Here is a 12,788-nt window from a genome sequence, read left to right as displayed (position 1 = left end):
GGCTGGCAAGGACACCGAGATGGTGTCAGCCCTTCTGGTGACGTTGATGATCGCCTGGGGCTAAATGCATCAGTAACACCCCCACCACCCCGCCCTGTCCCTAGCCACATTCAGATGGCTGATCCCCCTTATGTTATAGAGCAGTTACTGTTTATATCTCGCTCAGAGATTTATTATTGTTATATATATATATATATATATATATATACACCTTTTATCTTTTACACACACACACACACACACACACACAGACACACACACATATGTATATATATATATATGTAAAAGATAAAAGGTAAAGACCCCCTTCGGTCATGAATGACCATGGGATTGTACCTAGAAAGTTTCCCTCCTAGGCAAGGTTGATTATGCAAGACCAGCAGTTGCCCATGCATACCAGCCTCCCCTCTCCCCGCCACCATTATTATCCGAGGGAAAGGCAAAGGCCGATACAGCTTGGCACCTGTGACGTCGCAACTCATTTCCTACAGGTGAGTGAACTGGAGCAACGTGAAATAAAGTGTCTTGCTCAAGAACACAACACACAGCCCGTTGTGAGAATCGAAATCCTTACCTGATGACTGTGAGATGGATGCTCTAACCAATGAGCCATGCGCCTTCACACACCTCTTGCATCTACCCCTAGCGAGTGGAACACTGTACGACTTGTTGTGGTACATACGTCTGTGCAGACGCATCTCTCAGGTTACGTTATAAGGGATATCTCGTTGTATAAATTCTGTTTCACTCGATTTTAATATAGCATGTTGTTAGTAACAGTATGTTTAAGCCGTTAGAGAAGAATGGTGAAGGACGGTTTCCGTTGCAGCTTTATTGACAAACCAGGGAAAAAATTAAGAAAAAAAGAAACGAAAAATAAAAATAGAAATAAAACATACAATAAATTAAAACATTATTTGCGTTAGTAAGTACACTTGCTGCCCTGTGTACACACACACGCTCCCATACGAGAGTTAAATAGATGTCATTAGAATCTTTGATAAATGTCCTACCATTCTAGTATCACGGTGTGATTCAAGGGACCAGTGATTCCGGCTAACTCGGTCAGGGGCTTTTGTTGGTCGTAAATCTTTTAGTGGCTATTGTACTCACATATATGACAAGATACTCTTATATACATGTGCATATACACATATATACATACATACATCATCACACGCATATAAACACACATACACGCTCACAAACATATATACATACATATACTTATATTTACATACACACACTTATGTATAGTTATATACATACGTATACACGTACATAAACACACACTTTCGCCGCTCCACAATGTATATCTCCATATGTATATACATACATACATACATACATACATACATACATACATATAGGTGGAGAATTCACAAAAAAAAAACAAAAGACGAAGACAGCTGTGTAGACAACAAACAGATGTACTAGTATAACGCTCAGGAAGTGAGAAAGTCTTTAACGTTTCGAGCCTACGCTCTTCCACAGAAAGGAACACAGAAAGAAACAAGGAGAGAAAATAATGAACGTGTCGTGGCTAGCGATCTATCAAAATATATACATACACACACATACATATACTTACATGCATACGTATACACGTGCATAAACACACACTTCCACCCACTCCACCATATATATCACTATATGTATTCATATATACACATACATACATACACTCACGCACACACATACGCACACACACACACTCACACACATATATATCACAACATACGCTTAAGTATAGTTACAAACACACTCTGCTGCACTATTTTTCGTCCTTGCGCTTATGCCTCTACGCACATTAGCGTATGTAAATAGCAAGACATACAAAACACATGTAATATTTACCCAAATGAAAATATTCACAGATGTCTATATACACACATATATATGCACATAACATCACACATACTTGTACGCATTTATGGGTATACACACATCTACACCTATGGATCCGTTCCATTTGACATGTCTGGGACAAAGTAAGCAATTTCATGAAGCAATGAAACATGACATAAAGCAATATATCATTACAGCAATACATACATACATACATACATACATACAACATACATACATACATACATACACACACACACACACACACACACACACACATACCACAAACACACACACACACACACAATATATATATATATTATATATATATATATATATATATATATATATATATATATATATTTTGCGTTACTTGTTTCACTCATTAGACAGCGACTCTGCTAGAGAGCCGCATTGAAGAATATTCATCGAACGAACCGATTCGGGTACTCATTTTTTTAAAGCCTGATTCATATGTTGTTCGTTTCTTTGGCTGAACAGCAAAGTTACTGGGATGTAAACACATTAACTTTGAATGCCAAGAAATGTTGGGGACGAACACAGACACAAAGACACACACACGCATGCGCGTGCACACTCGAGCATACACGCACACAAACACACACACGCATGCGCGTGCACACTCGAGCATACACGCACACAAACACACACACAGACACACACACACACACACACGATGAATATATCTCTCTTTCACTCTTTTACTTGTTTCAGTCATTTGACTGCGGCCATGCTGGAGCACCGCCTTTACTCGAGTAAATTGACCCCAGGACTTATTCTATCGGTCTTTTTTGCAGAACCGCTAATTTACGGGGACGTAAACACACACCCATCGGTTGTCAAGCGATTTGGGGGGAGATGGGAAAACACAGACACACAAACATATACACAAACATACATCTATATATAAATATATACGACGGGCTTCTTTCACAAGGCTTTGGTCGTCCCGAGGTTATAGAGGAAGACACTTGTCCAAGGTGCCACGCAGTGGGAATGAGCCCGAAGCCATGTGGCTGGTAAGCAAGTTACTTACCACACAGCCACTCCTGCGCCTATATAGGGATAAATTATCCAGACGGGTACGTACCGGCACGTACTATAATCCGGGTACGTACTATAATCCGAGTTCAGGTTAACCGCAACCAGTAATTATGAGCACCTAGGCTTACTTAGGGTGAGCTATCCCGATGTACTTTATCAGATGGGTAAATCCTGGCTTCGATTCACTGGATTATGAATATTTTAGGGAGGGTAAATCCAAGATAATTCCAATGAATACAGAGGCTGGTGTATCTGCATTATTTTTATTTTTATTTTTACGGTTAATTACAGAGTAAAATTGTTTCATAATTGGTCATATCTAAACCAATTATGTTGTATAATTAAATGTAAAAAACAAAAAATAAACAGAAATATGAATATGCAACTGTATCAATTTCTGTATTCACTTTAATTGGCATCTATACATATAAAACTGAGAATGTCTGTCTGTCTGTCTGCTGTCTGTGTGTATGTGTGCTTCACTAAAACTCGAGAACTACCCAACCGTATTAATTCAAATTTTACACGTGCCTTACACATGTCCATGACCCCAAAACGTTTTCAACTTCTTGCCTAATGCGAGCCCGGAGCAATCTCTTACAATGTTTCGGTATTGTATGTGAAAAATGAAACAACATCCCTGTTGTAACGTGATATAATAATTTCACTATCATATGCTTTCACTTACAATAGTTTCAGTTTTAATAGTTTTTATTTCTCTTATGTTTCACGCTATATATACACACACACATACCAAACACACACCATATATATATATATATATATATATATATATCTATATATATATATATTAATATATCTATATATAATATATGTAGATATACATAAACCATATATACACACATATACATCTATACATGTATATATAATACATTAGATTTTCTTTATATTTTGTATATTATAGGTATCTTTCTATATGTTCTTATTTATCTCTATATATATATATATATATAATATCTATACTCATATATTATCGTATATGTATATATATATATATATATATATGTGTCTATTCTATATCGTATATCTATATTATATAATATATATATATCATCTATATATATTAGAGATCTCGAGAGAGAGAGCGAGAGAGAGAGCGAGAAGAGTGAAGATGAAAAGAACCCGACACGAGTTGATATATTGGAAAAAAGTCAGATAGAAAATGCTAAGTGTTTTATAAAAACATTTCTAGTACCGGTTTCAGTCGATCCTTGTGACATTTTCAAACTGTTTTCAATTAAAAACTTAAATTTAGAAAAATGAAAATGAAAAGTTTTTAAAAGAATATTTGTAGTTTTCAAATACAAGAGCATTTTTACTTGTTTCTACCTATCTCTGTCTCTCTTGTTTACTCTTGTGGGTTCCAGGTCGTTTTGAATTCTTGGTAAGGAAGAAGAAGAAGAGAAGAAGAAGAAGAAAAAGAAGAGGAAGAAGAAGAAGAAGAAAAGAAGAAGAAGAAGAAGAAGAAGAAGAAGAAGAAGAAGAAGAAGAAGAAGAAGAAGAATATGGGAGTGCCATGAGAGTAGTATGTTGAATTGTCAGCTGCGCTGACCCACAGTTGTTCAGTTCATAAAAATATTTCTTTTGAATGTGTTGTTTATGAAATTTGCGTAGGTGTTATCCTCATCCTTCTTCTTTTTATTCTTCTAATGTTCTTCTTCCCTACCAAGAATTCACAACGACCTCGAACCCAGAAGAGTAAACAAGAGAGACAGAGGCAGGCAGAAACAAGGAAAATGCCACCTGTATTTGAACATTATACAAATATTCTTTTAAAAAAACTTTTCTCTTGATTTTTCTACATTTAATTGTTTAATTGAAAATCAGTTGAAAAAGTCACAATGACTAAAACCGGTACTGAAATGTTTTTTATAAAATAATTTTAGCATTTTCTATTTTGACTTTTTTCCATACTGAGATCTCCCTTTTTAGTAGAAGAAATAGCTAAACCCTTTGACTGCTATTTCTAAATTCGGTATGTGGTAAGGCAACTCGTTGCTAAACCCCTTTATTGCTTAGTATATATATATATATATATATATATATATATATAATATATAGACTACTGGATGTGGATGCGTCGCGGTCAATCAAATAATAATACGGCTCTAATTTATTCAGTGCAGAGTTGCCATTCGATAAAGACTAAAGAGTAAGAAACGCATCCGGGAATCTGTACAGATATAATTGTTTTTCCACATTTTTACCATAAGAGATACGTTTTCTTCAACGAGACTAAAGTAAATTTGCCTTTAGACGTAGAAATATGTCTAAACATAAATCTTTTATATATAATCTATATATATATATATATATATATACAGGCGCAGACGTAACTGTGGGGTCAGAAGCTTGCTTCCTAATCACATGGTTATGGGTTTAGGCAAGTGTCTCCTACTATAGCCTCGGGCCGAGCAGAGCCTTGTGAGTGGATTTAGATGACGGAAAGAAGAACGTCGTATATATTGATATAGATATGTATGCATGTATGTGTCTATGTATGTAGATACATACATACATACATACATAAATACATACATACATACATACATAGAAATACATATACATATATGATAGATCGTTAGCTCCTACACGCATTTTTTTCTCTCTTGTTTTTTTTTCTGTGTATCTTTGTTTATTTTCGTACACCTTTCCGTTATATATATATATATAATATATATATATATATATATATATATATATATATATATATATATATATATATATATATATATATTATATATATATATATATATATGTATGTATGTATATGTATATATATATATATATGTATATATGTATATATATATTATGTATATATATATAGTAGAAGAAAATGGATGTAAATAACAAGGGGAAACTCGTAGTTGTCGCTGGTATATATATACTAGCTGAAGGTGACCCGCTTTACGCGCGGGTAAGAGTGTGGTTGTTACTTTCTGTTGCTTCCTTTCAGCACGTAAAAAGCACCATCCGAACGTGGCGGATTGCAGCGCCGCCTTGACTGGCTTCTGTGCTGGTGGCACGTAAAAAGCACCAACCGATAGCGGACGCTGCCAGCCCCCCTGGCACCTGTGCCGGCGACACGAAAAAAGCACCCACTACGCTCACAGAATGGTTGGCGTTAGGAAGGGCATCCACCTGTAGAAACACTGCCAGATCAGACTGGAGCCTGGTGCAGCCTCCTGGCTTCCCAGACCCCTGTCAAACTGTCCAACGGACGTTAAACGATGATGATGATCATGATGATGATTCTCCGTCTTTGTTTCTCTCTCCTTTCTCTCTCACTTTCCCACTCTCTTACTCTTCCTTTCTCTCGGACTCTCCCTCGCTTTCTCTTACTCTCTATCTTTATCTATCTCTCTCCCATTTATAAACAACAAAAGATCTTGAGTAAGTTGAGAAATAAAATATTTAGAAAGATCAATCATAAATGTCAGGCAGTAACAACAGAAAGGTCTGCTTCAAGGCAGACTGCAAAACACTAACATTTAAAAGGGACATACGAACTTGCGAGCTGAATAAAAATAATAAAATATTGGAAACCAAAGTTTGAAGGGATAGAATTTGAGGATAGTAGAGTCACCATGGCTGGCATTTCTTAACGACGGACAGCAACGTATTGACAGTTCAACGGCTGGCGTAAAATTTTGAACTTGATGTAAAAGAAAATCCCTAAAAACCAAGTTTTGAATTGATTCTTTCTCACAACAGTAGACTCACGATGGCAAGCATTCAAAACTTCTTCATCATGGACGGCAACACATTGACGATTAAAAGGCTGGCGCTAATTTTTTAGCTTGATGTAACAGAGAATTGCTAAACACCCGCTCCTTTAAATTTTAATCCCCTTCCAGCCCCATTTAGACCCCTTTTCACATTTTGGTTAATATAACCCGATTTCATTTGGGTCTACTGGTGCCACATTTTATAAGATGAAGACTCAAGCAAGTTTCCCGAGTTCTGGTCATAGACCATAGAACACTCAACCAAGTTTCCCGAGTTCTGGTCATAGACCATAGAACACTCAACCAAGTTTCCCGAGTTCTGGTCATAGACCATAGAACACTCAACCAAGTTTCCTGAGTTCTGGTCATAGACCATTGAACACTTAGCTAAAATCTAGTTTCTACCTAGTCTGAACCAATCAATCCGCCGCAGTCTTCATCCACACAGAGCTTACTCAACCATGTTCCAGTTCCAGCGACAGACGACCAGACCAGCCAGTCATGTTCCTGCTCCAGCCAATGATGACACTAACATACACCAGCAACGCCACCGACTCCTTCATCTCAACGTCGCCTTTCTCTGCCGTCGCCATCACCATCGTCGTCCTTCACCTTCACGTCGTCTCCATCTCCGTCGCCTTCATCTCCAGCAACACTAATATGTACATAGCACTCATTCAGGTTTAGCTTTCACGCTGTTATGATTTTCACCGAGGTTAACAGCACAGCACTACCTGCGAGATCTTCTGTACTAATGTAACCTGGCACAGCATTGAAGCCACAACCGCTACACGACATGTGTTCAACCGGCATCTGCACTTGTGATCCGAACATCCTGTTACAGAACGAACTGCTATTATGTACTTTACTACGAACTGGTAAATTAACTCCATCTTGTCTGAAATACCCTGAGAGACTTTTCCTATGCGCTGTATTTTGTTTTGCCCGCATACACCTTGTTTGTACTTCTGTCGCACACACGAACACACATAGTTAATACACACACAAATGCTATATCTGTCACATTCATACGCCACACATGCCTTTCTCGCTTGTTTTCCATGCTCAATGTGCCCTTGTAAACACAACTCATCTCTGTAAGACCCTGGTCGGTCACGCATACATAGAGAAAGTTGTTGTCCCTTACAACGCGCCAGCATGCCACACTTTTGTTCCTGCACGACCGAGGCATATAATAGCTCAAGCACTGGCTGGCAGCCTCAACCTTACTGCATTAATCACTGGCATATTCAATACTGTACACTATATTTCAGCCTAGCAAGCCCTATTGCACTCATGCACCTCTGTTCTGCACGTGTAATCCCTTGTTTTGCAACACGTCTGCGTCAGCTCAATTCTTCTCCCGACTCAAAGCACGTCGGATGTTCACATGCGCTGCGCTCATGTTTAGGCATAATTTCCCCCTGTTAAACCCCTGTTGGTTACGTAATTAACAGAGAAAATTATCTGTCTCGCACCTAAGTTGCACCCCAAAAGTGTAAAGAAGCAACCAGTTCCCTTTACGTAACTATCAAAAAGTATGAAAAAGTTTAATATACATAAATACAGTTATATACACTTTGTATATATACATTATGTATACATATTTATATATAGAACACACACACATATATATAAACGCTCGTTGGTGTGTTCTGTTTGTATTTGGTCGATGGGCGCGTTGACAGGTAGACAATAGAATGCGGTGGCGATGGCGATGGAATATTTGTTTCTCTGTATGAATGCAGACAGATACATAAGTGAAAGTTATGGGAAGCTAAGAGATAGAGTGAGGGAAAATGTTCTTGGAAGAGAGGAAATAGCGAGAGTGAGTTGAGGAAGACACATACGTTAAATAACGGGAGTGAATTGTCAAAGTTATATATATGAAAGGGAGTTAGGGGAGAATGTAGGAAATAGCGTGAGTGAGGAAGATGGCCTCTAGCAACCACACCTTTTAAGATAGGGATTTCTAAGGTAGCCCACGGACATCGTCACCTCATTCTACATGTCCCTGTAAATTTTGGAGCGAATCGGACGGGACGTAGTGACATTGAAGCGATCCAAGCGGTAAAAACGCATTTCAGTTTTATATATAGAGACGGGCTTCTTTCTACTAAATCAAGTCTTTGGTCAGCCCAAGTCTATAATAGAAAACACTTGTCCAAGGTGCCACGCAGTATAACAGAACTCTGAACCTTGTGGTCGGGAAACAAATTTCTTCAATAACAGGATGTACTGGTTGGTAGTACAATAACTTGGTTGCCAAATAAATGTCTTAATCACACTGCCATGACTTTGCTGACTTGTAGCTTATTTCATTTTCATCTGCAAGAGAAAAAAATAAAATAAAATGAAATAAAATAAAATAAAGTAAGAAAGATGAAAGCGGACAAAGAACATGATTAGATGTTGTGAACTCAGACCATAAATGAAGACAATAATATGCTGCAAGATATTCATTTCTGATAAAAGAAGAGAACAGTGTGATCTGAGCAAAGAAAGCATGGCAACAAGGAAAATTGTGTCACATATTTTGAATGTAAGGTGTATGCCAAGGTGTAATTCTGTATATGGAATTATTGATTTTAGAAATATTGAATCTTTTATGTTGTACGTTCGGCATCTTTGGCTTCATATTCCGATTCTGATTCTGTCTGGAAATCACTCACACGGAGCCTATATCTGTATGACTCGTTGCGTGAGTGTGTGTGTGTATGTATGTATTAGTATGCCTCGGTATATATTTCTAAGCTCGCGTTCACACAAACACACGCACAAACACGCACGCACACACCACACCTACACCCACACCCACCCACACACACAGATACACACACACGTACACACACTATTCATATATCACCAGAATTAGTTTGGTACCCAAAAGAGATATTTGAATAGATTGCAACCGGTTTCGTCCTGGTTGCAAAGTTTTTCAGTCTCAAGAGATTCCATGCCAATTCGAGAGTAAAATCAATTGTCACAAGGTACTTCCTGTTGGCAGATGACTTCCCGCCCAATGCAGGTTCAGAACTTGACATGTACCACGTCATTGATAATTTTCACCACAGCCGACACATGTTCGGTTTTACTTTCAGTATGAAGCGTAAACTGCAGTATCTGTGGTGTCAATATGTTTTACGTTTCTCTTTGTTCTATTCTATACATACATTGGGCATCCACTGTTGTATTTGTTTTACGTGTGAAATTTCCTTATTCAATTTATTTTTTATCTTTTAGTTGTTTTAAAGTTTGGAATGCGGCCATGCTGGAGTACCGCATTGAAGGTTTTATAAAGTAACTCCAGAACTTGTTTTTTTTCTTTTTAATCCTGGTACCCATTTTGTCGGTTCCTTTTGTTGAAATGCTAAGTTAAAGGGACTGAAACTAAAACCAGTTGTCTAGCAGTGGAGAGGTGGGGCGGGCAGAAACACAAAGACACGCAATAGAAGCACACACATATACGGCGGGTTTCTTTCAGTTCCATCAACCTGGAATCTTCAGTTCCATCAATCTTTCAGTTCCATTCACAAGCCTGTAGTACTGCAGTACAAGACACTTGTCACACCATAGGACTGAATCCAGGCCAATGTGGTTTGGGGTCAAACGTCGTACCTCACATCACGCCCTCGTCTATTGAATGAAAACTTTAAATCTCGTCTATGAAGGGATTTCACTAAAGATATTTTGTATGTATAAGGACATACATTATGATCATGCAGATGTAATAATTTGTCTGTTTGTAAACCGCTATGTTATGTGTTATTACTAGTTACTACTCTATATCTGTGGAGGCGCAATGGCCCAGTGGTTGGGGCAGCGGACTCGCGGTCGTAGGATCGCGGTTTCGATTCCCAGACCGGGTATTGTGGGTTTTTATTGAGTGAAAACACCTAAAGCTCCACGAGGCTCCAGCAGAAAGTGGTGGTGAACCCTGCTGTACTCTTTCACCACAATTTCTCTCACTATTTCTTCCTGTTTCTGTTGTACCTGTATTTCAAAGGGCCAGCCTTGTCACGCTGAATCTCCCCGAGAACTACGTTAAGGGTACACTTGTCTGTGGAGTGCTCAACCACTTGCACGTTAATAAATGAGCTGCGACGTCAGTGGTGCCAAGCTGTATCGGCCTTTGCCTTTCCTTTAGATAACATCGGTGGCGTGGAGAGGGGAAGTTGTTATGCGTGGGCGACTGCTAGTCTTCCATGAACAACCTTGCCCAAACTTGTGTCTCTGAGGGTAACTTTCTAGGTGCAATCTCATGGTCATTCATGACAGAAAGGGGTCACACCTCTATATCTAAGAATAGCGGGGGTGGGGTGGGGGGCGTGTTGCGGTTTGAGTTTATGATAGAGCTGTGTTGGAATGCAAATACAGTTTAACACACACAAACACACAGACACACACACACTCATACATGCACACATATGTATGACATAAAATCAGACTAGTTGTCAAGATCCGGAATGCAAAATCAACACTTTGAATATCAGAACCATTAAAGCCACCATCCACTTTATTATTACTACTAGTAATTGAAACAACGACAGCAACAATGCATTCCATGCCCTTAATAACCACTATCAAAGCCTTTGTCGCCATTACTACCTCTACGACGGCCAACGTCACCATAACAAATTCGCCCACACCATGACGGCCAATACACCCACCAGAAAAAAACAAAAAAACAACATTCATCTATTCACTATAATCTCAAAAATGCCGTTACTATCATCATCACTGCTAGAAAATACCGTGACATCACCTATTCACCATTACGTCCGAGCAAATCACCACCACCGCCATCACCATACCACCACCACCATCTCCAAGTACCATCACCTAGATACCGTAACATTATAACTTCAAAAAATTCAACGGCTGAAATTTTTCCAATCTCATCGCCACGAAGGCGAACATGACCCCCACCCCGCCTCCTTACCACTCTCACCTTCATTATTGAACCGCAATTGAATACTTGAGCCATTATACCAAGTCACTTCCCCTCCTCCTTTTCCCTTCTCTACCTACTCTTCATCCTCCTTCACTACCTCCTCCGTCTCTTCCTCGTTTTCCTCCTCTGCCCCTCCTCCGGGCCCCCCTGTGGCCCCCCTCCGGCCCTCCTTCTCCTTCTCCTTTTCCACCTCCTTTCTCCTCTTCCCTTTACTCTCCCTTCTTCTCCGCCACTTCTTCTTGCCGCCACTCTCCTCCACCCCTCCACCCCACCCCTCCACCCCTCCACCCCTCCACCCCCTTCTCCACTCCCCTTCTCCACTCCCCTTCTCCTCCTCCCCTCCTCCCCCTCCCAATGCCCTTCTCTTCCCCTCCCCTCATCCTCCCTTCCCCTCTACTTCTTCCTCTTTTCTTCTTCTTCTTCTTCTTCTTCTTCTTCCGTTACATGTCCATGTGGCTGACACAAGATCGGCACGGTACTCATTCTACTTGCACAGAAACACACAACCCTTACCACAGACAGAAACTACACGTTACGGTGGTGTCCTTGCTGTTGTTAACTATGGGCTTTCAGCTGGATGAGACTGGGAATGCATCCATTACACGATCACATTTACACAGAGGACATTTTATAGAGTATAATTGACCGTATTTAAGTGAGTTATACATTTCTCCATGTCACTCACGCTATACATACATACACACACACATACACACATATATAAATATACACATGTATATATTCTTATATATACACACATATCACACATACACAAACACACATGCACGCACACACACACACACACACACACACACACATATATATATATATATATGTACACACACATACACACACATGCATAGACGTACACATTTACACACGCATATATGCATGCATACAGGCACACGTATACACTCATATACGCATATACGTATATAGACGTCGCGCACGCACACACACATACACACACACATACAAACATACAAACATACGTTAAGGTACCATGGACGAAATAAATACTTAGCCTACTGCAAATTGGAATTTCTCACAAAGTTAGAGAATGAAATGAAATCCAAATGGCAATTGCTTGAAACTTCAACACTAAAAGAACAGAAATCTTTAGAACTATGGACAAATGGATGTGTGATTGTGTGGTAACAAGCTTGCTTCCC

At 39.2% G+C, this 12,788-nt stretch overlaps 1 long non-coding RNA gene across 1 annotated transcript in view; it reads right to left on the bottom strand.

Moving 5' to 3' along the window:
• Nucleotides 1-7,973: 7,973 nt before the first annotated feature.
• Nucleotides 7,974-12,788, bottom strand: part of LOC118766899 — a 17,250-nt gene continuing 12,435 nt past the window's right edge. Inside the window, exon 4 of the long non-coding RNA XR_005002808.1 lies at nt 7,974-8,097. This is a non-coding gene — a long non-coding RNA (uncharacterized LOC118766899). The remainder of the gene's footprint in view (nt 8,098-12,788) is intronic.

This window comes from Octopus sinensis, linkage group LG18, assembly GCF_006345805.1.
Source record: "Octopus sinensis linkage group LG18, ASM634580v1, whole genome shotgun sequence".
NCBI lineage: Eukaryota > Metazoa > Mollusca > Cephalopoda > Octopoda > Octopodidae > Octopus > Octopus sinensis.
Note: the sequence above shows the minus strand (reverse complement) of the source record. Positions and strands in the feature narration are given on the sequence as shown.